At 39.7% G+C, this 26500-nt stretch overlaps 1 protein-coding gene across 1 annotated transcript in view; it reads right to left on the reverse strand.

The window, feature by feature from the left end:
- Positions 1–26500, reverse strand: part of B3GALT1 (beta-1,3-galactosyltransferase 1) — a 1403455-nt gene that overhangs the window by 897038 nt on the left and 479917 nt on the right. The window contains exon 4 of the mRNA XM_085645381.1: positions 3142–3206. The gene's annotated coding sequence lies outside the window, so the exon portion shown is untranslated. The remainder of the gene's footprint in view (positions 1–3141; positions 3207–26500) is intronic.

Consider the following 26500-nt stretch of genomic DNA (forward strand, 5'->3'; position numbering starts at 1 on the left):
CCTAAAGCAAGTATTGGGGGTACATGATCTGCTAGCTTAGCTGGGAAGCAAGCAGAGGAGTTCTGCAAACCATGCATCTGTAAGAAGGTAACTCATCATTTATAAGCTGTGCGGTTTCAAAAGGCATATTAATAAGTGTAAATATGCTTATGTCGATTTACACACATTTATTTTCACTATTAGAACCCTGTGGACATTTGCACTTTTTCGCTGTACATCATTTCTGACTAAAGATTTATACCTAAGAGTACACTTACATGTGTCCACTCTCTGGTTGAGCCTCTTGCAATAGGATTTATGAGTGTAAAGTTACTGCAGGTAACTTCAGGTAACTTTACTTCACAGAAATAGATGGAGATCTGCGGACTGAGGTGGAGATCTCAGAGTGGGAAAGCATAAGAAAAATTAATAAAGTTTTATTAATTGTAAAACATGTTACACATATTTAATTATTTATTTTAACTAAATAAATAAAATATTATGGCACATTAACTCATTAAATTAAATGGGCATTAAATAATGAATTATTACAATATATTTCATTTATTATTAACAATGCAAAGAATATTTTTCAAAATTACCACTCACAACATTTTTACTTTTATTTACAGTGTGTTACATTTTGTTGAAAAATATGTTGAATGAATTATGATTAGTTTTAATGTTTTCACAAACATTTGAAGAATTAATTTATTTTAATTTCTAATTATGTTTATTAATACATTTTAAAACAATAATTTTACTAATTTATCATTAGTTCATCAGCAGTGTTATTTTAACTTCCTTTCTCCATTTTATTCCATGGAAGTGTGTTGTAGTACTTTTGAGAGGCCAAATTTGGTGCTTGACCTACTTCAAGTCCGGGTTTGAGTACATTTGCAAACTGTTTGACACATTTCGAGCTGTAGTAAACTTAGAAGTGTAGCTTCTGCATAACGAGGAGCTTACTCTTTGGTACATGGGTGTTTGTAGAAGCCTAGACCTTCTGAACACACTCATTTAATTTGACCAACTCCCTTTCATTTTGTAGAAAGCATTCTCCATTTCCCAGAAAATCACTCCTGACCCTCCCACATTTGCTGCAAATATGAAGACCTCTCCCCTTGACTCACCCACATTTGCTAGTAAAATATAGGCGTACATATGTGGAGATTTCCACCACTGTGGAAGAGGTCTTTGCATAGGAAACATAGGGGAGCGGTTGGCGAAAGTCTCCACCCATAAGTTAGTGAATAGCATTTTTCACTATATCAGTAGTACTACAGTTTTACTACCTCAAGTGCTACAAATACAGATTGCGCATATGCTCCTTAGTCTTTTCCAAATGGTGCACGGAGTGGTTCAATAATTGTCTAGTAAATAAATCAATCCATTTATATAATAGCAACACTAGGATCATACAGATTCTAGACAGTCATAAAATACCTTCAAATCATTTTTTCTCACAACAATAGTTACAGTTTCAGAAACCGCACAATATCCTGTACATCAAAGATATTGTGGTTGCAGGGGAATAGCTGTGAACACTCAATAATCTAGACCAGTTATATCCTGTGTAGATCTTGGCAAGCAGAATCGATGGTTGATTTTCAGGATATCTTCTTAAGATACGTTTACTTAAAATGGATCTAACTGTAAACATTTACATTTTCAGCAGATAATGTAGACTTAAAAACATTTCTTGCAAATTCCTTCTACTTATGCCAAGTGGTAGTTGGCATAAGTGAAAGCATGCAAGGTGCAGGCATTATCCTCGCCCCTGAGTGCAGGGGAGGACACAAAAGCATCTGATCTCATTTACACTAGGGCTTTTCAAAGGTGTTGAAACAAGTATTCCCTCCATCTTCAGGATTTCAAGAGGCTTGAATCATGCATGACAGCTTACAGTCACTCATAGGTTACCTTCAATAGCTTGGGAACAATACAATGAATATGGACCTTAGAGTGTGTCCACACTTGCGTATTAGTTTGCGATCTGCTGTTCTAAATTGTGACATATGCAATACTTCCCACATTTTTTTTGCGAATCAATGACCTGTGCATAATTCTCTGTGTTCACATAGCCAGCAAAACCATTGTGTACATTTCCAGATAACCTACTGTTAGGCAACATTTGTACAAGGGTTGTGGTACATAATAATAAAGCAAATCCTTTAGAGTACGGCTTATGGGCAATGTACAACCACATTCTGTATAAACTCAAAGCAAGTGCACAATTCATAATGGTGCTTGGCACACCTGCAAAAACCACAGCTATAGGCTTCACATGAAAAACATATGAAACCTGTATTAAAATCTGCAGCATATTCTAAAGATCCCATATGCAAATGCACACATTTTTATAACATTGAGAAAAAGAGGCATAGTAGAATATAACAAATACAGCTCAAAGTACCAAGATATCACTACAATATATATTGCAAATGCACTTATTAGTTTGGATTAAAAAAACTTTACTCATCCAGACCTAATTTTAATACCCATGACTCGATTAGCTCTGGTAAACACATTTTATATGGTTTGCTGAGTTTAGGGTTGAGCATAGGTTTGAAATCTCTCCAACAGTATTAATTGTGCCGCTCCTTTGAAAAGAGGAAAGCCTGTCCTACTCCTGGCTCTCACAGCACAATGCATGGTGACATACACTTCTAGCAACAAAAACAGACGACAACCTCTCATCCAAAATAAAAATCTAAACATTAAAATCAGGATGCAAAACTAACAAAAAATTCACAAAGTCACCGTTTCCAACACAGGTATTACTTATGAATGTCCTAATTCCATGCACCTACACATTTCTGTTCTGTTCTGTTTTCATAAGCACATCTCTGAATATTCTGCATTTAAAACTCAGGGAAATTTGAAAATAAATCAGTAAGTTTGGGGTACTCAGTAGAGAGGCATACATTTCTGGAATTAGTCTTATTTCTGCTCATTTGGAGATTTACAGATGTATAGTGAATTGGAGTTTGGAGCTCTAAAATAATATACGCTGAAACAATACTCTTCATGTTTTGTTCAAGAAACTAGGTGACCTATCTTTAAAACAATAGAAAATATGGGATTAACATTTAGAATAACTAAAATTAAGCTCAATCATTATCAATATTAAATTATTTATATTTTATCAATATGTATTACCTTATTTTTATCCATTGATGTGCTGTAGCCTTTCATAACCGCAGTATCTTATCCATACAGCATATCTAAAGAAAAAATAACACAATTTCTGAAAATAAATGACAACCATATAAAGGTGTTTGTTAGAATACCTTTTATGCTACTACTGTAGTAAAGAACATCTGTATATGAAAACTATTTTATTAAGGGAGGAGTCAATTAGACTGCAGTGTGCTGACCCTATCCTGTTACAGGCCGGCCACCCTACCTAAACTTCTCCACCATATTGGCTGACCACTTTTGTTGAAAGCAGAAATTTTGTTTCCTCAAAAAGGGTTTGTTTTGTGAACGAAAATATATTGGCTTTAAGAAGCAGCTTCTTTTGCCTAGTGTGTAACAACCCTTATTGATTTTCCCTGTCTGTCGTGCACTCAGGCAAGAGAAATATGTACTTGGGGGCCTGCCCTAAACTGTTTCGACCTCACACACCGTAAAGGGAAGTGACTGCGCTGAATGGTCTGACCTCAATGATTGACCACTGATTGAGCTAGCTTAGGTTCTGCTGGAGGCCACTCAGAACTTTTCCAACCTCGAAATGAGGTGGAGGAAATGCACATTTATTGGAGTCCGAGACCCACCAATTTTCGGTGGAGTTTTGGCTCCCTCAGGTCCAAATGAGTCTCTAAGTGTAAATAAATTTCCTTTATAAGTTGAGGAACACATTTATTGCAAATATCTAACAAGTATTAGGGTCATAACACCTGGGAAAGTCATCTGAAAACTGAGATAAAGAATGAATCTGGTCAAGAACAGTTATGTAAAATCAAAACATCATATATGAATCTGTAAACATTGACCAAAATGTTAAACCCAAAAGTCATCCCGGTAGGGCATTTGCTTAACTAATGCCATTGACCACATGTAAAAAGTAATTTGGAAAGATAGCTAAGTGCTATAAACACTTGCCTTACATATCTCTGATGCCTGCACCTCACAGGTCAGGTTCCTACCAGTGGTAGCTCAATCCCTACAATGAGTTTGCATTGTTACATTGAAAAAACATGTGGCACCATTATAGAGCCAACATATGTTTATTTTATATTATTATTTCCACTTCACATAACCATGCGAGGTCACCATGCATTCTTTTTGTCAGACCGCACTTGGGATATTGCTTGTTTCATAGCAAGAATGGGGATTTTGGTCAGACTCTTAAAAACTGAAGGATGTGCAGGGCTAGTAAACCATGCAGACTGTGCCAGACAGGTGGTTGGAGACTTGGGAGGACTTATTGTAAGAATTTCCCCACATATTTTTTATAATTTAGCTACCTTTTTTATATTAATAGTAAATCATGATATCTCTAATCTTAATCTTCATCTGCAAATAACAGCTAAATGCATAAAAGCCATAGACTTAATTTACAATTGTGTCAATCTTTCCATTGCAACAATCTAACTGATAAACTATTAGCTGACAAAAAATATGTGTCTCTATGCTCTCCCACTGTTGATTGATGTTACATGCTGTAATTTAGAAGAAGCTGCAAAGAGTGCTAGAATTTGTAAAACATTACTCCGGAAACCCATACATTTGTGGTCAAGGTGTGCCAACAAAAAGGGAGCGGAGTCATCGGGGGGGGGGGGGGGGTCATGAAAAGCAGCCAGACACACGACATATGGATTTTTTAAAAACTATGGCAACAAGGAGAAACATGACAGTACATATGTTATGGCTTGATTGGTTGCAGAGGATGCATTTTAATGGGTTTAAGGCATCTGCTGCAGGAAGCCTTGTACACCAAGTAAATCTCAGGGAATATTAATCATGGTAAGATAACTCTGGTGGTTAATGCACTAGCTGGAGAGATCCCTGTTTTTGTCTGGTCAAGTGCTTCCCAAAATGTTCAGAACCACAAGCCAATTTTTAGAAAGGCAAACCTTCATGACCCACCTACCCTTAATGGCCATGAGGAGAGGTGATTTTGTATTCTAACTAAAGCATCATGTGGTAGTGCATTGTCATTTACAGACAGCACATTGTCCATTGAAATTACCACCAAAGTTGCACAGACATGCAGTTTTACTGACAAAACTATAGAGTGCACAAATGATTATGTTTAAACATTTTTTTATTATTTTCGTACCAACATCCCAATACAATTCCCACAAGAGCCCCAGCACCCCACCGAAGAGCGTTACATACGACATTTCAACTGTGTATACATGGGAGAGTGCACTAATGATAATGTATGGAAATTGGTTTACTATGAATATTTATCATTTCTGAATCACCAAGTAAAGTGTCTTGATTTGTTTTGATGCTACTAAAATCTCTGTTTCCAGCACACTTCTGAATTACAAAAAATATACTCCATGTTTGCTTTCCTAACTGCTTAATGTTTACAGTTCATTTTCAGGTATTTACGTTTTCTTGTGTGTTGCAAAAAAATGACATCCTACAGACTTTCCTTTCACACTCCCTGTACTCCAGCATGATTGTCACATAATTCACTTTACAAACTCCACTCACTTTACAGTCAGAGAAAGAAAAGTAAACCTCAATCCCCAGATAAATACTAAGTAGCAATTTATCAGATGACATAGCCTGACCTTTGCCCTCTGTCTTTGAAGCATGTGACAAGATAAACACAGAATTTAAAGGCATCTTCATTTACTGCTGGACTTTCTCAACCAATATGACCGACAGTTTGGGAAACATAAGTCTAATTACTGTTTTGAGCCATAAATTAGCATAGAGGGTTAATGTGTCTCCTGCAAAACATACTGTTTAACAAGCAGGTGACAGGTTTTTATTTTATGTAAGTAAGTGGGTTACTGCTTTTGACACAAAGATCCTTTTTTGCTTGCAGTTCATAAATTGCAATCCTTCTAACATAGCACAGCATATAAAACATCATAAAGGACCTCCATGCAAACTGCAAACCATAGGTTTAAAACCTTATTGTTTTTCTCGATCTATAGTTATTTGCTTGAAGGGGTTGTTTGGGTAATAATTATGTATTTAAAGTACAGACAAATGCAAGCACTGTGTTAAGTTTTAAATACTGAGTTTGTGCCTTTCTCCCAGCCATGCACTCTTTAACATATAATTATTAGCAGTAAACACAATGTGGACTCCTACACGATGAAACTCTCATTGTCTTATGTAGCATCCTGTAAATTAATTTACACACTTGTATGATTTTTTGTCAATGAATAATGTGTGTGTATATGTATGATGTACAGCGCTCTGACACCCTACATTGGGATAAGTAGCGCTATAAAAGAATTCAATTAAAAAACGTAACAAGTACTATTTAAATTGTTATTTGTTTAGACTGATACAGATGACATTCTTATGGTGCATGCATACTTCTCAGATAAAGGGGTTGAAAAAGTCAAAAGCTTGCTTCAAAATCCTACCTTCTCTTAAGTACTTCTGAAATGATAACAAGCTGTGTGCCTTTGCTTCCCCTCGTTACATTGGCTTCTTGGAATCAGGCTTCAGATAGCTACCAGACAGGATTAGACACAAACAAAAAGAGGACTGATGACCCGTTAAATTTGGCCTTTGTTGTGGGCCTAGCTGAAATCTAAAATAAGACATCCTCCTCCCTGCCTGAATATTGCTTCTCCGTACAGAAAGCAGACAATCTACGAGTGCTGCTGATTTGTGTCCCGGTGTTTAGCATATTTTACTGGGGCCAGACAGATCCCGATCCGGCCAAATAATTGCTGCTGGATTTGGGATATGGCTGGATCGCCCTTCTTTCCAGCACTGGCTGTAATGCAAGGTTAATCACCTTTACATGTATTTTGTTAATTCCAAACATGCTACCATGTCCATTATTTGCCTCTCATTTATCTATCCTCTGTCTTCAGCTGCTAATCTATTTATACCTCTCATTTCAAAGCAAATGAAATTCTTCTTCACATGGTCCAATGCATCATAGCCACCCAACCCTTGCCAGGATGACAAAGAACTATATGTCTGATTCACAAATGACAGGGGAACTTGTTAAGGTAATGCACCATTTGTGTAGTTCACTTGTAATTTGCTAAATTACCTGCACACCTTTGTTTTACATCTGTAAATTATGGATGCTAATAAATTCTTGTGCAAATGTATGCCATTCCTAAACGCAGGGAATTTAGGCTTTAGGTGTATTGGCTAATTATAATATAATATTAATAATAATAATAAAAATAACAATTAGAATCATAATATTGCGAATTTGCTATCAATGTACATTATGAGGATATTGCAAGTACCCAAGGAGTGCCCTTATAAGGTCCTGGAACCCTGAGATGACATCCAATATTCTGCTAAATGTACTGTTGAGGGAATGTTAAGAAATATAAAAAAGTGGGTGGTTCATGCCAGGCAAGAGTAGCTTATCCTGCACGTATTTTCTTTACAGTCTGGATCATTAGTAGTGGCTAAAATAAACTGCTCATGCCCAAGCTGGAACAAGTTGAAAGTGTGCACAAGCCATGTGACCTTTACAGTACTGAAGCCCTTCCTTTGCTTTTTTCACAAGTAGACTGCAGTACATCTGCTGGACCAGTGGGCAGAATTTTCAGGGCACAAGTGAACTATATACCACTTAAAAATATGCACAGAAACTTGCAATGAAAGATGGAAGTAGGTGGGGCTCCACACATTAGTCTGGGGCATCAGTTATGAGGCAGCAGGAGGTAGTGCAGTAGGAAGGCAGGCACTGTTTGTGCAGAAACCATAGTTTGTCTTGGAAGGTGGTCATGAGAACCAGTCAGCCCATAGGAGGCATGTGTGGACCTGTCTACAGTCTACTTCTAGTACCTTCTAAACCTTAGGAATGGCGGAAGTAGATTAAATTGGCAGGTATGTCCCACAACTGCACCATAAATGCAGATAAATCCCAATGTTAGTATTAGCAGGTTGCAGTCTTCTCCTTTCCTATATTAACGTCTTAGCCACTTCAATAACTCTTTGCAAAGGCAAATCAAGGCTGCTAAAGGGGACTTAGTATTACTCAGGGGTTCGTATTTTAAGGTCCATATGTGATTTTCGTATAGGGAAGTCTGATTTTTTAAGTAGCTCTGTTCTGATACCAACAAAAGAACCAATAAGAGAGGGCCTTGCCAAGAAGCAAACCAAGTGTATCATAGTATCTTTCACAAATGAGTGCCTTGTTTGTGTTGGGTTCTTTGATGGAAAAGATGCTCTAACTTTTGGAAGTATAGTATGATAAATAATCTCCCTTTCCCTGTATCTACAAAAGAGAGGGCAACAGCCGTCCAATCCATTCGAATCATTCCTGTTGTTTTGGCTCAGTTTTGTAAAGCCTTCTATTAAAGAACTATCTTTAAAATAGGCCATTCTCTGTAAGGGGTTTGATCCAAATCATACCAGACATCTACAAACAAGAGTGGAGCACAATGGTAAAGAGCCAAGCACATTACAGTCTTCTGTTGATCTAATGAGATGACATGTAAGTGGAGCAGGATGTACTTATCGCCAATGAACTAGTCACCATGTAATTGACTGAAAGCAAAGAATGTTGCTTGTTTATGAAACAAGGATGAAGTTGGTACAGGGTGTGTGAATGGGGACTGATGGTTCTGCTCCCTCTGCACATTTCCAGCTATGCCCCTGCTTTAGAATAGACCAGTTGAATAATATGATGGTGAAAATGGCTCCATGAACTGAATATAGCTCAGGTCCAAGCAGTCTGACCTAAAGTAAGTTCTCGTCTAACTAAATCTCTTACTTTAAGAAGCCTTTTTCATTTTTGTAATCCACTTATATACAAACCCTGGACAGAACACTTCACCTTCCTGCCATCTCCTTTCAACCATGCCGTTGTACTATTTTGCCTTATACTATCATCACTAATCACACCATTAATATTGTGGAACCTAAAGACAGCTGTGGGAAGTCATTTAGCAGTTACAAACCTTGCGATTCAATAAATTAAATGGTTTAGATTGCTAAATGACTTATTAACATGTACTTATAGGTGCTATATTGCCAAAACGCTACAGGGGTTTAAAATGGATAAAAAATTACTATTTAGAAGGGCATGTTTGGGGCATCTCTTCCAAATAACATTTTGCACAGGAATGTATCAATATCAGCACAATTCGGGTCCTCATGCACATTCATACACTAGCCGTACGGGTCAAATGACAGGCACACACAAATACATATCAGTGAGTGATCAGGGGTTTGAAGTGTTATATAAATAGAATTATGATACAATACAGCAGAGGTGATTTAAAAGTATGAGTTTATATTTTACTAGTTTTAGTAATTTGATGTGTACTCTTGTTTTCTGTCACTGTTTCTTAACACATTTCAGCCCTTACATATCAATAAAGGATAATTATAATACATAATAACTCATTACCAGTATCACATTTCATGTGATTTCACTTCCTGTGATATCAATGTGGGCTAAAGAACATGAGATGTAATTTCTGCAACACCAACAATGTTCATGAAATTACACTACTGCCTAAAGGTAAAAAGACATTAAATCAAATGTATCTCCCTCTGGACAATGTGATCTCCCATGTTCAAGAAATTGGTGTGTGCGCATCCTATTAATGGGGAGTGCATGGATCGCTTCAAGTGCGTTATGAGTCGTTTCTTCTTTCAAATAAAGTCACAGGGGAGAAAACAAAAGCATAACAATCTAGTTTGCAATAATAAAACTCATAAATAAAATAGTAATGTTTTGCTTTTTTATGGCATCCATTAAATGTTACCTCTTTAAAATTACTGAAGCGTATCAATTTGCTACAAGTGTTATCATTCATTTTCTTTGAATACTGCTTTGTAATTTCATCTGACAAACGTTTGCTAACAAAAATAAAATCAAGGACTGTTAAGCTGCTCTTTGAAATTGAAGTCATGTCTGTAGCAAATGAAAATTCTAAAAGCTAACATAATAAATATGCAAATGTTTAAGTTGTTTATATTTCATCATATTTCTTCAGAACTCAATTTCAATAATTCTAATTTTTCCACAGTGCCTTTAACAGATTACGTAGCATTTATCTTTTCAACCATAATTGTACTAATTTATATAGTCTAAAATCAACTTTTCATTAGGTGCTGCAAATATTGTAAAAATCTTGTTTGCAAGAAGTTCATTGATCCAGCCATTTAAATGAAGTCCGATAGATGCTTGTCCTTCAATGTACTAGATGTTTTTCCTGAGCATTAGTGAAACATTCTCCAGCTCATTAAACGACTAGTTGTAGATTTTCACTATGTAATGGACTTTTTTGGGTCTAATTTATAGGGCAATATTGATAGTTGTAACCTGAATGGACTGGCAAGGGTTTTTTAAACTCAGTGAAAACAGTTATACAAAACATGATTTCTCAAGATTAAGAACATTACATGGAAAAGAGGGTATTTTGGGACTCGTTTATTTTTAGGAACTTGTGTTAACAAACATAGGAACGAAATTAATGTTCATGTTCAGCCTTCAGCACACGAAAATGAATGACTCTAATGCTGTTCTTTTCCAGCAGCATGTCTCACAGAGTAGGCACACTCTGTAAGTTAGGTGAATAGTTTATTTTTTTAATTAGATCTCTGTGATCTACAGCAATAGCTATTCAGGGAAGAAGGAGTAGGGATATTTGGGTTGATATTGTAATAAGTCTTGTTTCATATACTAGCGGCAAATATCCAGTGTAGATAACGACTGGTTAGGAGTCTATTCAAATGCAGGATTCTGCTATTGTACAGCTGTCTGATTCAAAATTCACATTAGTGAATTCAGTTTCATTGAACACAGTACTGTCACTAGTCTGATAAATCAAGGCCTTTGCACATACAAAGCAGGATTGTTCTGTACATTCTTAGTCACATAGATATTTATTACCTCTATTGCCTCACACGATATCATATGCTATATATGGAAAATGTTTATTGAATGTAAGTAAATATAAAAAGCTACATATTGATCAGCTCTTACTTTGGAGGTGTAGAATATAAAAGTGGGTATTCTGTGGTCATTGTTCTATAGTAGTTTAACGATATAGGAGCACTGACAACCTTTTGAAGCAAAACTATATCTATATCTTCATTATCACCAGCACTTCATTAAGTCCTGATCGAAACCTTTCAATTTCAAGATTCTTCTGAAACGCAGGTTATCAACATGCTACCATATTATGCATATAGTGTATTCGATGGCATATGATGTGTATTTGCCCTTGCTGTTATGGACTGTGATAAATCTTGTTTTCTAAAAAATAAAGAAAAGGCCTAATTTTTTGGAGCAATATTTGGGTTGTCTAAAGAAAAAAAATCTAATAATGAGGTGGAAAAATCACTTTACAAACTGATGACTTTATTCTATATTATTTAACTTATTTTACAATCTGAGGTTCTCTCTGATTTAATTATTTATATTTCACAAATTTTGTGAAATTCCAGCCAACTCTATAATAAATGTGGATTTGTTTACACTGATCAAATTTGTAGTTACATAAAATTGTTGTCTTCAACAATCTATTTTACAAAACCGAATCTGCAAGAAAAAGCTAAACAGTTGCACTTGCTAATAGTTTGTCGAATATATTTCCACTCCAGAAGACAGGTCCAAGTAAATGGTTTAAATATTTGTCTTTAGATTTACTTTCTCTTTACATCAACATTTAATTCTCTATATCCTACTGTTTTTTTAAAGGTTCTGGAAGACGAGGTATTTCCCAACGAAATCTGATACCTTTCAAATACACCAAAAATGACATACTTTCCTATATCCAAATATATACTGTGCACATTATGATAACTGTCTTCAGTTTTACTCACTTTAGTTTACTTGGCTCCTTGTATGTATCACTATGCTTAGGATTTGGACACAGTCAGAACATACTACTTTAGTAGTTCTGGCATTGCACAAAAACATTTTTTTTTGCGCTGGCCCACCACAGCCATGCGTCCCTCTGTTAAAAGTGGGCCAGCATGTAAAGGAATAGTGTTATGAGTGGGTCAGCTTTTGGTGCAAAGTAGCTTTTACATGTGAAATATTAGTCAGTGGTGTTTGTGCCACTTTGCAAAAATGTACGCCAAACAAGTACAAACCATTAGTAAATCTTGGCTTTGGGGATCTTATGTATTAAAGAATTTGTCCCATTCTGTGTCTTTGGGGAAATGCGCTGATAATTAAGAGTCCTTGTTCCATTCTCTGATATAGAGGGATTCTGGGGCAATAATGGAAGCCTATGGATTTTTTTGTAATGCCTTGAAGTATTGAAGCCCTGCTAATGTGGAACCTTTAGCAATAAACTAAGGTGCCACAATCTTCTACATGGGACCCTTAGTAACGGCTTATCGTGCAATAGCTGCATCTGGAAAGTGCTGATTACAACATTTAAAAGCTGTTTAAATGTGAATGCCAGTGAGGTAAGGTGAGATGGTTTGGCTTTGCCAATTCTTGTTCTATTTTGATTGTGCTTCCAGGCATCAGTGTTGAACATGAACTTTCTCAGATATGTAAAAGATGAAACTGTTGTCAGGTCAACATGCTTATAATATAGGGCCTTATTAGGATTTTGGATGGACCACCACCGACAGGCCATCGGCGACGGTCCATTCAACATCCAAGGCATCGGTCTGATTCTGATGTCGGTGGTCAGAGTGATGTTATCGGAGGGACTGACCGAGTCCTCCGACAGGATCAAGGATCCTGTTGGAGGTGACGGTCAGAGGCCTAATCCCGGCAATGGAGGTGGTGCCTGCAGATGCCCCGCTGTAGGGATTAGGATATACCTTTCTGACAGGCTTTCCATGTCAGCCTTTGTGACATGGAAAGGCTGTTGGAAAGTGGCTTTGGGGGCCCCTAGCAGGGCATCTGTCCCCTCTAGGCCTCCACTGTGTGGCTAGGGAGGCACATGTGGTGTCCCCCCGAACATTTATGCATCGTGTGCCAGGCACCACATGGTGTCCCGCACACGGTGCATAGTTGTTTAGAAACATTAGTCTTTACTATTGCAGCTTGTGCTGTGGCCCTCTGCTGGGCCACAGCACAAGTCACAATGGTGAAGGCTATGTTTCCGACCACTGTGCTGGCGGTCACATCATAACAGTTGGAGTGGAACCACCGACTATTTGTCAGGTGGTTCCACGCCTGAAACTATGTTGATCTGCATCATAATAAGGCCCATAATGTCTATGCTTTCCTTCTTTTATGGGTGATCCTCGTGCAATTACTATGCCAAGTTTCCGAAGGTTTCTTCTACACACCCTTCTTTGAACATTGGTAGGTTATTATTGATGGAGTATCTACAACTGTATGCTCCAGAAGATTCTCTAATTGTGTCGAGAGTAAATGCTAATAGGAAAATGTTAAATCTTGCTAATAAAATTAATTTGTGCAACCACATTGCTGATTCACAATGACATCTTATTTCCCTTTCTAGCCTTTCATTTATCACATCAGTGCATTTAGGGATCTTTTTCTTTGTTTAGTGAGTCAACTTAATAAACGGCACAAATGAGGGAACATTCAGAGTGAGTGTTAAAGAAAGCACAAACCAACACAATATAAATTATGTGGAATACTATTTGAAAGATACATCACAGTCATGTGTAACCAATAAATAGTAATGCATAAAAAAGTTTAAATTCAAAATATTCAGGACGTCAGGCTTTCGGAAGCCAATGACTAAAACATGCCTTTGCCATCTGAAAGTATTTGGATGAATGGATTTTTGCCTAAGACCAGAAAACCTAGTTTGTCTTGTGTCATCTATGAATACGGCTAATCACTTGCTGCATTAAGATAACATACCACAGGCAGCACCAAAATGGCATGTTTTCTTTGCACCAAAAACTCACACCAGAATGTGGGTCTGTAAGGTAAGGATATTTACACAAAAACATGACCAACATATTTGAACTACTCTGAAAATAAACCCACAATCCTACATTGCTAGACACAGTTTTTTCCAACTAGTCTCAAGCAACAACTCACTGATATAGATGCCGAGGTGTGTTGTTCATCACACCCTTGTGTAAACCATCTGGTAATCATTGCCAATCAGCCTCACGTCTTCAAACACATATAGAGCCACATTTAAAAGGAAATGTCGGAGTGCGGAGCTGCACCACATTTGGCAGCGACGGGCTCTGCCAGCTCCAAAACGCAGGGCTGCACCATATTTACAAGAATATGGTGCACCCCTGTGTTTTCCCTAGCGCTGGCGCTAAAATGAGTTGCCTAGCGCCAATGCAGGCACCTTTGCATAACAGTGCAAGGGTGCCTGCATTGCAGGGAATGATTGTTTATGTGGAGGAAGGGACATAATGGCGATGTGTTACTTCTATGTGTGTTGCATTGTGCAGCACACATAGAAAGAAGTAGCAAATCGTCATTATTTAATGATTGTTTATGTGCAGACAGAGCCACCTTCCTGCACATAAACAATCATTAATGGTGTTTTGCTCTTTATATCTGTGCTGCCGAATGCAGCACCAATAGAAAAAGCAAAAACGAGCAGAAATAAAAGTATTTCTCCTTGTTGCGCAATTTTAATGCCTGCTATTGCATAGCGTTAGTTTTTGGCACTGCCTCAGATTTACACATCCTTGTAAATCTGAGGCAGCGTCAAAAAGCAATGGGTGTTGTGGTGGAACACCCAGAGCAACACCCATTGCACGCCCCTTTCACACTAAGTGATGGGTGCTAAGGGGCCCTATTTACAAGGACGCGTTAATCCACAAAAAGTGGCTTAACGGCGCTTTGGAAATATGGCGAAGGACATAGCACCACCAGAACATTGCTAAAAGTGACATTCTGGTGGCGCTATCCCCTTGTAAATATACCCCATAATTTCTAGATGAATAGTAAGCTATTCTAGCGGTCTCAGATTCATGATCTATAGTCAGAATGCTGCTATGTCGTCAACAGGGGTATTTTGATAGCACTAAAGAAGCAAGAACATGAATGATAACATCAGGGACTGTGGCCCCCACATTTAACAGTACAATTCAAATTAATTTTAAAAATCAGCAATCAGCACTGGACTTTCAGGGGACGCATTCATTACCTGGAGCAGGATTATTCAAGTTACCTTGCGTTTGAAACTCGGGTCAATCTATTTAACTTCAATCCTTTGCATTAGCTGTGAAATTTCTAAAACCACTGAAAGTACCAGAATCCCCTCGGTGGATTATGTAGGAATTTGAGTTGGCAAAATCGTTAACCAAAATATTGAGACAGAAGTATATGTAGGTAAGCACAGATGTACCATTCTTAACTCAACATCCACATACCTTGATAAAAGATTTATTAGCAATGTCCATATTTGTGGAGTTAAATGTAGTAAACTAATTGATACCTATAAAGTATATGTTTTGGTTACTGATAATTTTGCTATGATATTATGATAGCATGATATTAAAGACTCGATAATCTAATACCATACCCCTTGGAGACTTAATCTATTCGCTAGCCTACACATTTTTCCAGTTTCAGCAACTCTAGCATTTTGCTTAGAAAATTCTATATCTCAATTACATATCAAATGAATATCTGTCACTTTTGATTACCATATATTTAACCGATTTTACTGTCATTGCCATTAATTTTGACTGTTGGCTGTAGGAAAAAATGTAATATATTCTGTTTGCAACGATGTGCGGTATATTTGATTTTTCATTCGCTTTATCGCAAATCTGAATCGATATGTTAAATCACAGAATATGCCTGATCTCATTGTAAGCCATACTCTCCGTTTTTACTTGATATTGCCCATGAATGACAGACAGTGACACTTTCCCTGTACATATGTGGCATCTGGAATGTTTTCGTGTACTCTGCAGGAACAATCAACTAAAAGGGAGATTATATCGCCCCTCATTTTGTGCCAGAATCCATCTGCAAAGCATGTTCTAAACGTGTTGCAATAAATGGAACTGACACAATGGAAATGGTTTTTCATTTCTGATTAAAATCAATACGCAACTAAATGGAACATGACGATCCACCACCCTCAATTACCCACGACGTGCAAAGGGCCGGCATTTGAGGGAGCACGTTACCTGCATGACAATTGTTGCACCTAATAAAAAAGTGGAAATATGCAGCAATTAAAGTAACTGTTGCTTCCGTTACCTCATAAGTACTCATTTAGGAACCTGGAGGAAAAACTCGTGATTAAAGGGTCAAACAGAGGACATATCTGAATCGAAATGCTGCTGGAAACTTCCTCATCTGATCATCCGGTAGGGAACGTTTAAACTGTTTGGAGCGTGCCTACACTTCACCGTCACTCTAATTGCAGTCCTTCATTGTGGACCAGGTTGGATATAAAAGGCATGGGAGTGCTCGCGAAACAGAAACCCCATTGCCACTATGATTTGTTGGCGATTTAGAGCAGAAGATGTTGTTCTTTGTTTAATATGCTACATTGTTTGTATAGTGGCAACATGCTGCTGTTTTAGACCCTCACAAGAAGGCAGGCAGAGCAGGATTTCATAAAGGAATTCTGCAGCAACTAATGATGAATGGCCAGTATTTTCCCTGCACACAAACACTGGACCCAATTTTAATTGCGGGAAAATCCAGCCAGTAAAATCGACTTGGGCTTCATCTACCCCAGACTTATCCCGCTGACCTGCTCGAGCTCCTTTTCTTGCGAGGGGGTGCAGTAGGGGGGGCAGGAGAATGCAATGCTTTTCCTGGCCAGGACAGCTCTTTCTCTTCCTCCCACTACCATGCCCCCTCCCTTCCCACCCTTCTGCCTATTTACCGCACACTGAGTGCAGGTGGTAAATGGGAGCATTAAACCCCACAGAATTGGGAATTTCCATGTGGTTATACCACTGGCAAAACTAAGTTTGCATTTATTCCCCATTCCTTGGAAATTGTCTCATACCTCAAGGTACTGGTGGGGTATTACTGCATGTTACCAAAGTTTCTGCTGCGGGTATGCAACCCACCCGTATTGTGCAACTCCTAATGAGGGCCTTAGTGCTTCTTTATCCAAGCAGGACTTTATGTGGTCCTGAGTTTAGCTCTCACAGGTGGATACGTTTATTATAGGGTTGGGGAGGCCTCCTTTGATGTTAGATAGCAGGGCCTAGTTGGAGCAAATTTCCTTGGAACCATGTGAATCACAAACGTGAAGATTTGCTGATGATAAGTACCAGATTTAAGACTAGTATCGAGAAATAAATTAATTATATCAATAATAATTATATATAATAGCATAGAAAAGAAAGTGCTTCCATCATCTGAATGCTTACTCATTGAAAAGTCATGTAGGGGCTCATTCCGACGGCGGAAAAATAGCCACCGCCGGGCCAGTGGTGGCGATCATTCTGCTATCGCCATGAGATTTACCCCTGCCACATTATGATGGCGGTGGGTATCACGGTGGATGCAAAGTCTGTCCGACACGTTTCCGCCGGTAGCAGTCGTCACAATTGCCTGGCGGAGCGGTCAGCATGCTCACAATGGCGGCGGAGCCTAGCAGGCTCCGCTGGCACAATTATGATGCCGGCGGAAGCCAGCCTTTCCGTGGCGGTTGAACTAGTCTCCCCTCAGTCTGAACAGTTTTTTAATTCAGGTTTTCATTAATTAATTAATTAATTATTGCTCCTCTCTGTTTCCCTGGGCCCCCTGCTGGTCCGGAATTAGCTCAGTACCTTTGATCCTTGGTCTGCATAGGCATTGGAGCAGTCTCTTCACTGCTTTATTCTGATACTCTTTAAAGGTGAAGGCATAATAATCACATTTTATATTCAGGTTTAAGATTGTTGGCGTAGAGCAACACACTTTATTCTTGTGTAAAATCAGTAAAGCAGTTTCTGTAAACCAGTGTGACCTCAACGTTGAAAGTCCTATTTTATATTTAGCTTTCACTGACAAGACATTAACCATATGAAGAAATGATCTCAGTGGCGGCCGGCACAGCTTGTGGGTGGTGGCGGGTGTGTGGGTGGGAGAAGCGGGTCGTCACAGGCTGCAGTGAATAAACAAAATACCACTTACCTTGCCATCGGGTCCCACATCTCTGCTCATGCTCTCCTGCGTTCGACTCCAGGAACAGCAGCCCTCTCCTAAGCCAATAACAAAGCTGCAATGCAGTGTTGTGATTTGTCAGAGGGCCGTGACACAGCGCTCAGCCAGGGGCTGGAGGGTGGGCATGTTCTCCATGCATGCTGTAATGCAGACTGCATGGAGAACAGGGAAAGTACGCATGACTGGTTTGTGTGACCTGAGAGGGCATACACAGCAAGCAGATTGCACCATCTAATCATACAAGTCTCGTAGTTTTCTGTAATCAATGCCAATCACACAGTAAACGCTATTGTATCAGAGACAGTGCCAATATCACACAGCCTGCAATGTGCTTTTTGAGTTCATGAAACCAAGGCAGTATTAGTTGCACATCCTTTGAAGTAAAATGCAGACTCTTGATGTGTATGACACAAGAGTAGCCATGTAGCCCTTGCGTAGAAAATACATTAATGCATTGTGACAGTATACTTGTCTGGTGTACTTTGTGTGTATATGCAATTAGATTGCATGTTTCTTTGGATTAGTGTTGCAAACAGAGAAGACCACATCTCAAAGTGAAAAAAGTCACTAAGAGACTTTAAAAGTTTGAATTCTGGTCTGCGGTCTTTACCATGGACCATTAACTCCTACATTTCTCACATTTTATGGTTTTTTCAATACCAGTTTGCTTCTGTGTGTAAAAGCTGACCCCTAAGACAATAACTGAGAGAAATCAGGACCTGTTTGCAGTATCCCCGTACTTTTTGCCCCCATTTTGACTACCTTGATTGTGCCCTGGGCTCTCCTACCCAGACCCAGGGCATGTGCTCTGACTAAAAGTGCATGCCTCAGTATAATTAAAATTGGCAATGACAGACCTCTGTAAGTCACTAGTATATAAGGAGGCAAGGAGGATTCAAACTATCTATAAATCCCTAGTATATAGTAGGGCAGGGCGGTTTAGAGGCTTAGTAGATTTCCCGCACTAGACTGTACACTACTGTGTTGCCTGCTGTCATTTTAGAAGCCTGTCCTGCAGGCTGCTTTTAAATTGCAATTATATGCAAATTCGATTTTGGATTTGAAGGTACTTCCAAAGTCTCAAACTACCATATGTTTACATATATATCACCCCTGATGTCTCAATAGGTGCCCAGGGGGCCGGGTGCCTTGTAACTATAAACAGGGACATTATAAAAATATTTGTATACGCCCTGGGTAGGGAAAATCTGCCAAATCCATTTTTCCCAATTGTAGTGAATAGCTCCATATGGTAACATTGGGATATTTTATATAAGTATAACTATTGACAAGAGCAAGACAAAAAAATGTCATTCAGGTAATCAAAATGCTAGTTATGATACATCTAATAAGTTCCCACTGTTAAATTTATAAAAATCATTATAGAAAATAAGTGTTAAATTTACTTTTCTGTAAGCCAAAATCCAGACTTACAGCTGCTCTCTTGATTGGGTAGCCTTCGCTAGGCTTACCCCCACATCATGCAACTCCAGCCACACCAGAGCCCCTGTAATTAGATTAGTGAAGGGAGTGGAAGGGTAGTGTTAGTGAATCTTAGCCATGCCAGTGGGTTGGCTTAGCCTGATCTAACTTTCAAGGAGAGAAATTCTCCATGTTGGATTTCAGGGTAATGGTGCTTTTTGGGACAAGAATATGCCACACTTTGGAGGAAGTGGTCATACACCAGTGTGGCACCATACATCTCATTGGTCAGGTGTACTCCCCTGCTTGAGGCCCAGAAACTGGGAATAAATATGGAAGAGATGCATTGCAACTCGGATCTGCTGCTTGAAACTTGGAGGTCTGCCCTGCTTGGATCTGGTCTGCACCCAAAGAACTGCACTCTGAAGGACAGTACCTTCTGCACAATCTGATACTACAGCCGTAAGAACTTTGCCTTGCTTCAATATGGAATAAGGAGGGGACTCCCTGCAAGCTACAGGTTAACAAAACCCACCTGCATCATCTCCACCAACAGTCCCCATCCTGGAGTGCATCAGGACTTTTAAGGATTTGGCCAGGGGCATTGTGGGAATTGTAGTCCAGACATCCCAAGGACCCTCTAGGAGAATCCAGACCCTTAGAAGTCTGTTTTGGACATTTTTAAGCCTCTGGAAGAAGATCTAGAAGTTTAGCAAAGTTTGGGAAGTTTTTGTCAAAGAGCTCCATTAGCTGACTGACTCAATGTCAAGAGTCAAGGCAATTACCTTTACCAAGGCTTCGCGGGTACGCAATCCGATGATGTCCAATAAAATCAGCCTGCCGGTGGGGACCGTTCAACCATGTGAGAAAAATCATCCAGAAAAGTTTCTAAGTCCGAAGGTACCATTTTAACCAAGGCCTCCCACTTAGTGTATCCGACCAGGGCTCCATTGTGGTCAGCCTCACACACTGACTTTGCCCTGGTCAGGCGTAACCAGATGTCACAAAGTGGCACTATAAAGTGTTTATTCTTTAAAAGTTCATATCTTTGGTTCCCTACATTGGCCTTTTGTTGTGTTGTTGTCTATTTGTTCCTAAAAATATATAATCTATTTTTATAAATTGGAGTTGGATTTTCATTGTGTGTTGTGTCTTACTTATTTAATGTATTGATGTTTTTAAATGCTTTATATACCTGTCTTATTAGTTAAGCCTGCTTGCTCGTTACCAGCTACCAAGGGTTGAGCAAGGGAATAATTTATTGAGACCCTAACAGAACCTTTTATTATGTTTGTGGCCTTATTACCAGTGTGAAGTCACAACCTATCACTACTAATAATCCACTTTTCAACAATAACCATGGCCAGAGCCCTACATATGCACTGTTTTCCAAATCGGTTACCATTGAGGACCCTAACGATGCCAAATCCATCACACTCCTGGCAAACTTGAACAACATCGGCCTTACACAACTGGTCACCGAACCCACACACAAACCTTGGCACACACTTGACCTCATTTTCACCTCCAGCAACAGAATCAAATTCAGCCATACAACAGAACTCACCTGGACTGACCACACCATTGTATACTTCACCATCAACAACACCCAGCACACCAGCACCAGGCGTCTGATCTCCTCCCTCCGCAGCTGGAGAAAGGTCAGCAAAACTCAGTGTGCACAGGACCTCATCACCTAGCGACCTGAGGCCTCAACAGACCTCAATCATACCATCCAGAGCGTCACTGCCTGGATCATTGACAGAGTCGCCCCACTGAAAGCTACAAAATCCAACAAGGGCCCCCGACTTGCCGGCTTGTACACCCAAGAACTCAGGACCACCAAGCCCAACTGCCTCGAACTGAAGAAACAATAGCATGCAAGCAAGAACCTCGCCAACAGAGCAGCCCACAAAACAGCCCTCAGCAACTATCACCGGCACATCAAAGAAGCCAAGAAAGCGCCATCACCACCTGTATCAACTCCGTGGCCAACAACACAAAGGAACTCTTCAAAATAGTCAAAGAATTCTCCAACCCAACAGCCATAAACACCACCATCCACCCCTCCCAAGAACTCTGTGACACCCGCCCAGACTACTTCCACAGCAAGATCACCAACATCTACAACAAATTGAAGATCCAACCCACCACCCTCATCCCTGATGACCTCAACCAACAAGTGAACACAAGCAAAACAATCACCACCTGGTCACCACTCACTGGCCTCACAAACTCAGGCATCATGTCTTTCACCTACTTTGGGGCGCCCACCAACCCCTGCCCCCACCACCACCTCTACAACCTCGCAATGAAACCTATCAGCACACAACTCACCAGCATCCTCAACACTTCCATCTCCACAGCAACCTTCCTGAACAGAAGGGAACATGCAGACATCAGACCCCTCCTAAAGAAAGCCTCCACTGACCCCATACATTTCCCCAAAAACTACTGTCGGATCTCCCAGCTCCCCTACCCAGGCAAAGTTCTTGAGAAAGCCATTAACCAGCAGCTCACCGAATTCCTGGAGCAAAACCACCTGCTTGATGCCTCTCATTCAGGATTCCATGGCAACCACAGAACTGAGACCGCACTGATTCCGCCACTGTTGACATCAGAACACTTCACGATCAGTCTCCCACAACACCCTCATCATCAGACTCAACAACATAGGCATACAGCAAGATGCCCTCAAGTGGATCGCCTCCTTCCTCACAGGACACACACAGTGCATCCGACTGCCTCCCTTCACCTCCACACCCAAAGACATCATATGCGGCATACCACAAGAATCATCACTCAGTCCCATTCTGTTCAACATCTGACAACCCCCACTCACAGACACCGTAGGATCCCACAGACTCAACATAATCTCCTATGCGGATGACACTCAACTGATCCTCTTGTTCGCAGAGGACCCCTCCAATACCAAAACCAACTTCTGTAATGCCATGACCTACATAGCCGAATGGATGAGCGACAACTCCGTCCAACTCAACTCCGTGAAAACTGAAGTGTTGATCTTAGGGAAGAACACCTCCACATGGGACCACACCTGGTGGCCTGCAGAACTCGCACCTGGGTTCACACCAACCGACCATCCACGCAATCTTGGCATCATCCTTGAAAGCCAAATGACCATGAAACGAAAGGTTAACACAGTTGCCTATTCGTCCTTCCACACACTACTCATGTTGTGCAGAAACTCAAATGGAGTCCAACAGACACCAGAAAGACCTTCACCCAGGCCCTCATCACCAGCCGCCTGAGCTATGGCAATACCCTCTATGTCCGCATCTCCACTCAGCTCCTCAGAAGACTCCAGACCATACAGAACGCTGCAGACAAACTCATCCTGGGCCTCCCTAAATGAACACACATTGCCCCCCTCCTGAGAGACCTCCACTGGCTCCCCATCCAGAAAAGATGGCAGTTCAAGGTCCTCACACATGCCTAAAAAGGAACAAAACCCTCCACGACCTAGGACCTGCCAACCTCATCCACTGACTGAACTTCCACCATCCCGCTAGACACCTGCACTCTTCTTTACTCGCCCTTTCACACACTCCCTGCATCCTTCACAGCCAAAGCAGTGGTCGCTCCCTCTCCTACATCGCTGCCAAGACCTGGAACAACCTTCCCCTCCAGCTACCTCGCTGGAAGACTTCAGAAAGAGACTCAAGACCTGACTCTTCGACAGAGACACATCACCTAAATACACCCAGGGGTGACAGTGTTGCACATTAACCAATGCTTTTTGATTGATTGATTGATTGATTGATAGCAGTTTTGCTACATGTTGAGACAACTGAGTTTCAGTGACTTGTATTAACACCCACAGAGATCCAACAAATGAGGATTCCTAAGCTGGTACAATTCTCAAACATAGTTCCGTTGTCAGAGAGGTTTTATTTTCTGAACAGTTGGGATTTTTATTGTTTTATTATTTTAAAGTATTTGATATATGTATTAATGCTTTTATGAATTTTTGTATAAATCCAAATAAAGTTTATTGAAGGGAATTGAACCTGCACAGTCCTCATCGATATCTGACAGAGAAACACAAGCTTATTGAATCTGTCAGAAATGGGTCAAAAATGTGGCTGCCCACACATTTCTATGCTCTAAAAATGCGAGAGGTCCCAATGTCTGGGAGAACAACAATTCACAGATATGTGACCAGTCACTGAATTATTTTTTTTGAGTACTCAAAGAAACAGCAATAAAAGGGCACGTTGTATTGTAGATAGAAGGTAAATGTGACACACCACAATAACTACAGTTGTACAAATGCTAAGGAGACAAACACTGGCCTAATGAAATCAAACAATTTGCATAACACACAAGTGTGTGTATCTCCAATGAATCAGGGTCAAACTACTGCCACAAAATTGTTTTTGGGGATGAGAAAAAGTTGTGATAAGCTCTAATATCTATAGAAACTAAGTAATGCATGTAGTAATGCATGTTGATGGTGGGTAATGTGGCTACAAGATTCCAAAGGTTCTTAGAACTTTGCCCTCCAGGCAATTTCCATTAATTCTTTTTAGATGATATCCATTTGTGTTATGGTCTATATGATAAATCGTTTTTTGCAGCAGAAGAGTTGAAGGATCGCTTCTAAAGATTGAAAGGTAGGCTGCCTGATGCATCACCAGCTGTGACTGGGCTGCCTAATTTACATGTGTCCACTAACGTTTTGCATGTTTACCCCACAAAAGGCATTCTATGTACTTGTTAAGTGCCATTTCATTCTTGGTTGTTAAAATATCCATGGTGGGAGGTTTCCCTGTCCTGATGGCATGGCAGACCTCTTGTACTTCAACAATGCCTGCTGATAGACCCAGCGGGATTGGCATCGGAGGTGCTGTCATTAATTGAGTTGCGCCAATGACCGGGGCGTAACGCAGGTCCCCTCATCCCCCGCGGTGCGGGGGGGGGGGGGCACAGCTGCAGGGGGTCCCCTCAGCACAGTACTCAGGTCTGAGCGCTCCGGATAAAATCCAGAGCGGGGCCCCTCTGTGTACATTACGGGGGGCCCTTAAACCTTTGCTACGACACTGTCGAATGAGGCTTTGCAGCTGTCAGAAGGATAAAAAACTGGGCATTTTTCAATTATTGGTGGACGTCGTGTTAACTTGAGAGCTAAGATGAAAGAAATGCAAGCATAATATTAAATTCCAATGTATACTGAAATAAATAAACCACTTGTCCCCAACTGTTGGCATTTAAACCTGTGTGAATGCAGTAGTAATAACAGGGCCAGCAGCATTCAAGGCTAAAGTGTGAAAAAGGCTGCTGAAGGTCACACCATTATAGATGCTTGAGGTACTTTCAGAGTGACAGCTGTTAACACTAGAGCAGAATATGTTTTAATTTTACAGTTTATGTGGGTGTGCATATTTATGACAGCCTTGTGAATACTTAATTCTCACCTCCACCTCCATAGAAATTTTCAAAAGTTCGTTCTTTAGCTTACAACAGTAATTGCTATGAATTACACAAATCCATTTAAACTCTTAACCTAATGCTCAAAAATTCGAAAGGCGCTGCAAGCAAACATCTTCATCTAACTATGTATAATATAGACGATTATCTCACTGACATATTAATCAATAACGTGGATTCCCCATATAGATTTTGAATGCGGTTCAAAAATTAAACCTTTTCATATGCAAAAGGAAAAATGTTAAAACAGTGTACCACATGCTCGTTTCACACAGTAGAGAATGTGGTCATGGCAAGGCAGTGAGCACCAGCTAAACTGTACCCCTGTGTTAACCTTTTTTTTTAGTTCAACATAAAAGTTTATTGAAGGTAAAGAGGTGGAAACAAACAATACATAATACTAGTCAAAAAGAAAAACAATACATCTTGTACAAATTCCGGCAATATAAGAATAGGATTAAAAAAACTTTAAAAACAAAATCCAGCAAAAGGATAAAACAAGGATACCATAATGCATATATAAGTGAAATGTAAGAAAAAACAGCATTGGGAATAAAGGGGGTTTAAGTACTTCCTGCTGAGATGGGGTTGATAAATACCCCTGTGTTAACCTTGAAAGGGTAAAAAGCTACGAGGGGCGTGCCTGGGTTTCATTCTGTGCCATTTATTTCCACAGGGATCGGAAAGACAGTGGCTTAAATCCCCAAACAAACTGACCAGCTAGTTGTAATATTATTTCCATAAATTGTATGTTTTTCTCACGAATGTTGAAACTACCTCTGGACTGTTTAGAATATCAGTGCTGCAGCCTCTGGTTGTGCTGTTTCTATCTATCAGATGTCCTAATTATGTCAGACTAATGCACCACACTGCATTTCTTTCCCACTCAACTGTTATTCATTACCTCATTATCTTCCATTGCATTAGGACAAATCGTTAACATAATCCCTTTGTCCTCAACTTCAATAGCAAATTAAACTGAATAGGATTTTTCATGTGCATAATTTGCGAATCACGCCAAACAAGTGATCGATTAGTCACAGATATTTAAATGTGAACTCACAGATCTGGGATGGGAAAGGTGCTGTCTGTGAGATATCAGTGCGATAAAATATTTAATACCAGAAATGATATGATGGTGTCGTTAAAAAGCCACATAGCATACTAAACTCAATCAAGTCATCTGTAAACTACATGGTTTAAAGGATATGGTTAATTAAAAGTTGCATGGATTGCATCACGGCTCACTGAAGCAATAATTCGTCTTTTATATAATATTTAGTGTAATGGACCAGGACACAATAGTATACTGAAATATGCAACTTGTGTCACGAAATTAAATGAATTCAATTACTCACATAAAACCAACACGTATTTGATTTGTTGTCTAAAATCTGTGCACAATAAATCAATTCTCGGCTTTGTTGTGTGACATGGAGAGTGAATTTAGTGGTGCTTAATTAAAATGGC

Source organism: Triturus cristatus, chromosome 3_1, assembly GCF_964204655.1.
Source record: "Triturus cristatus chromosome 3_1, aTriCri1.1, whole genome shotgun sequence".
In the NCBI taxonomy this organism is placed as follows: domain Eukaryota; kingdom Metazoa; phylum Chordata; class Amphibia; order Caudata; family Salamandridae; genus Triturus; species Triturus cristatus.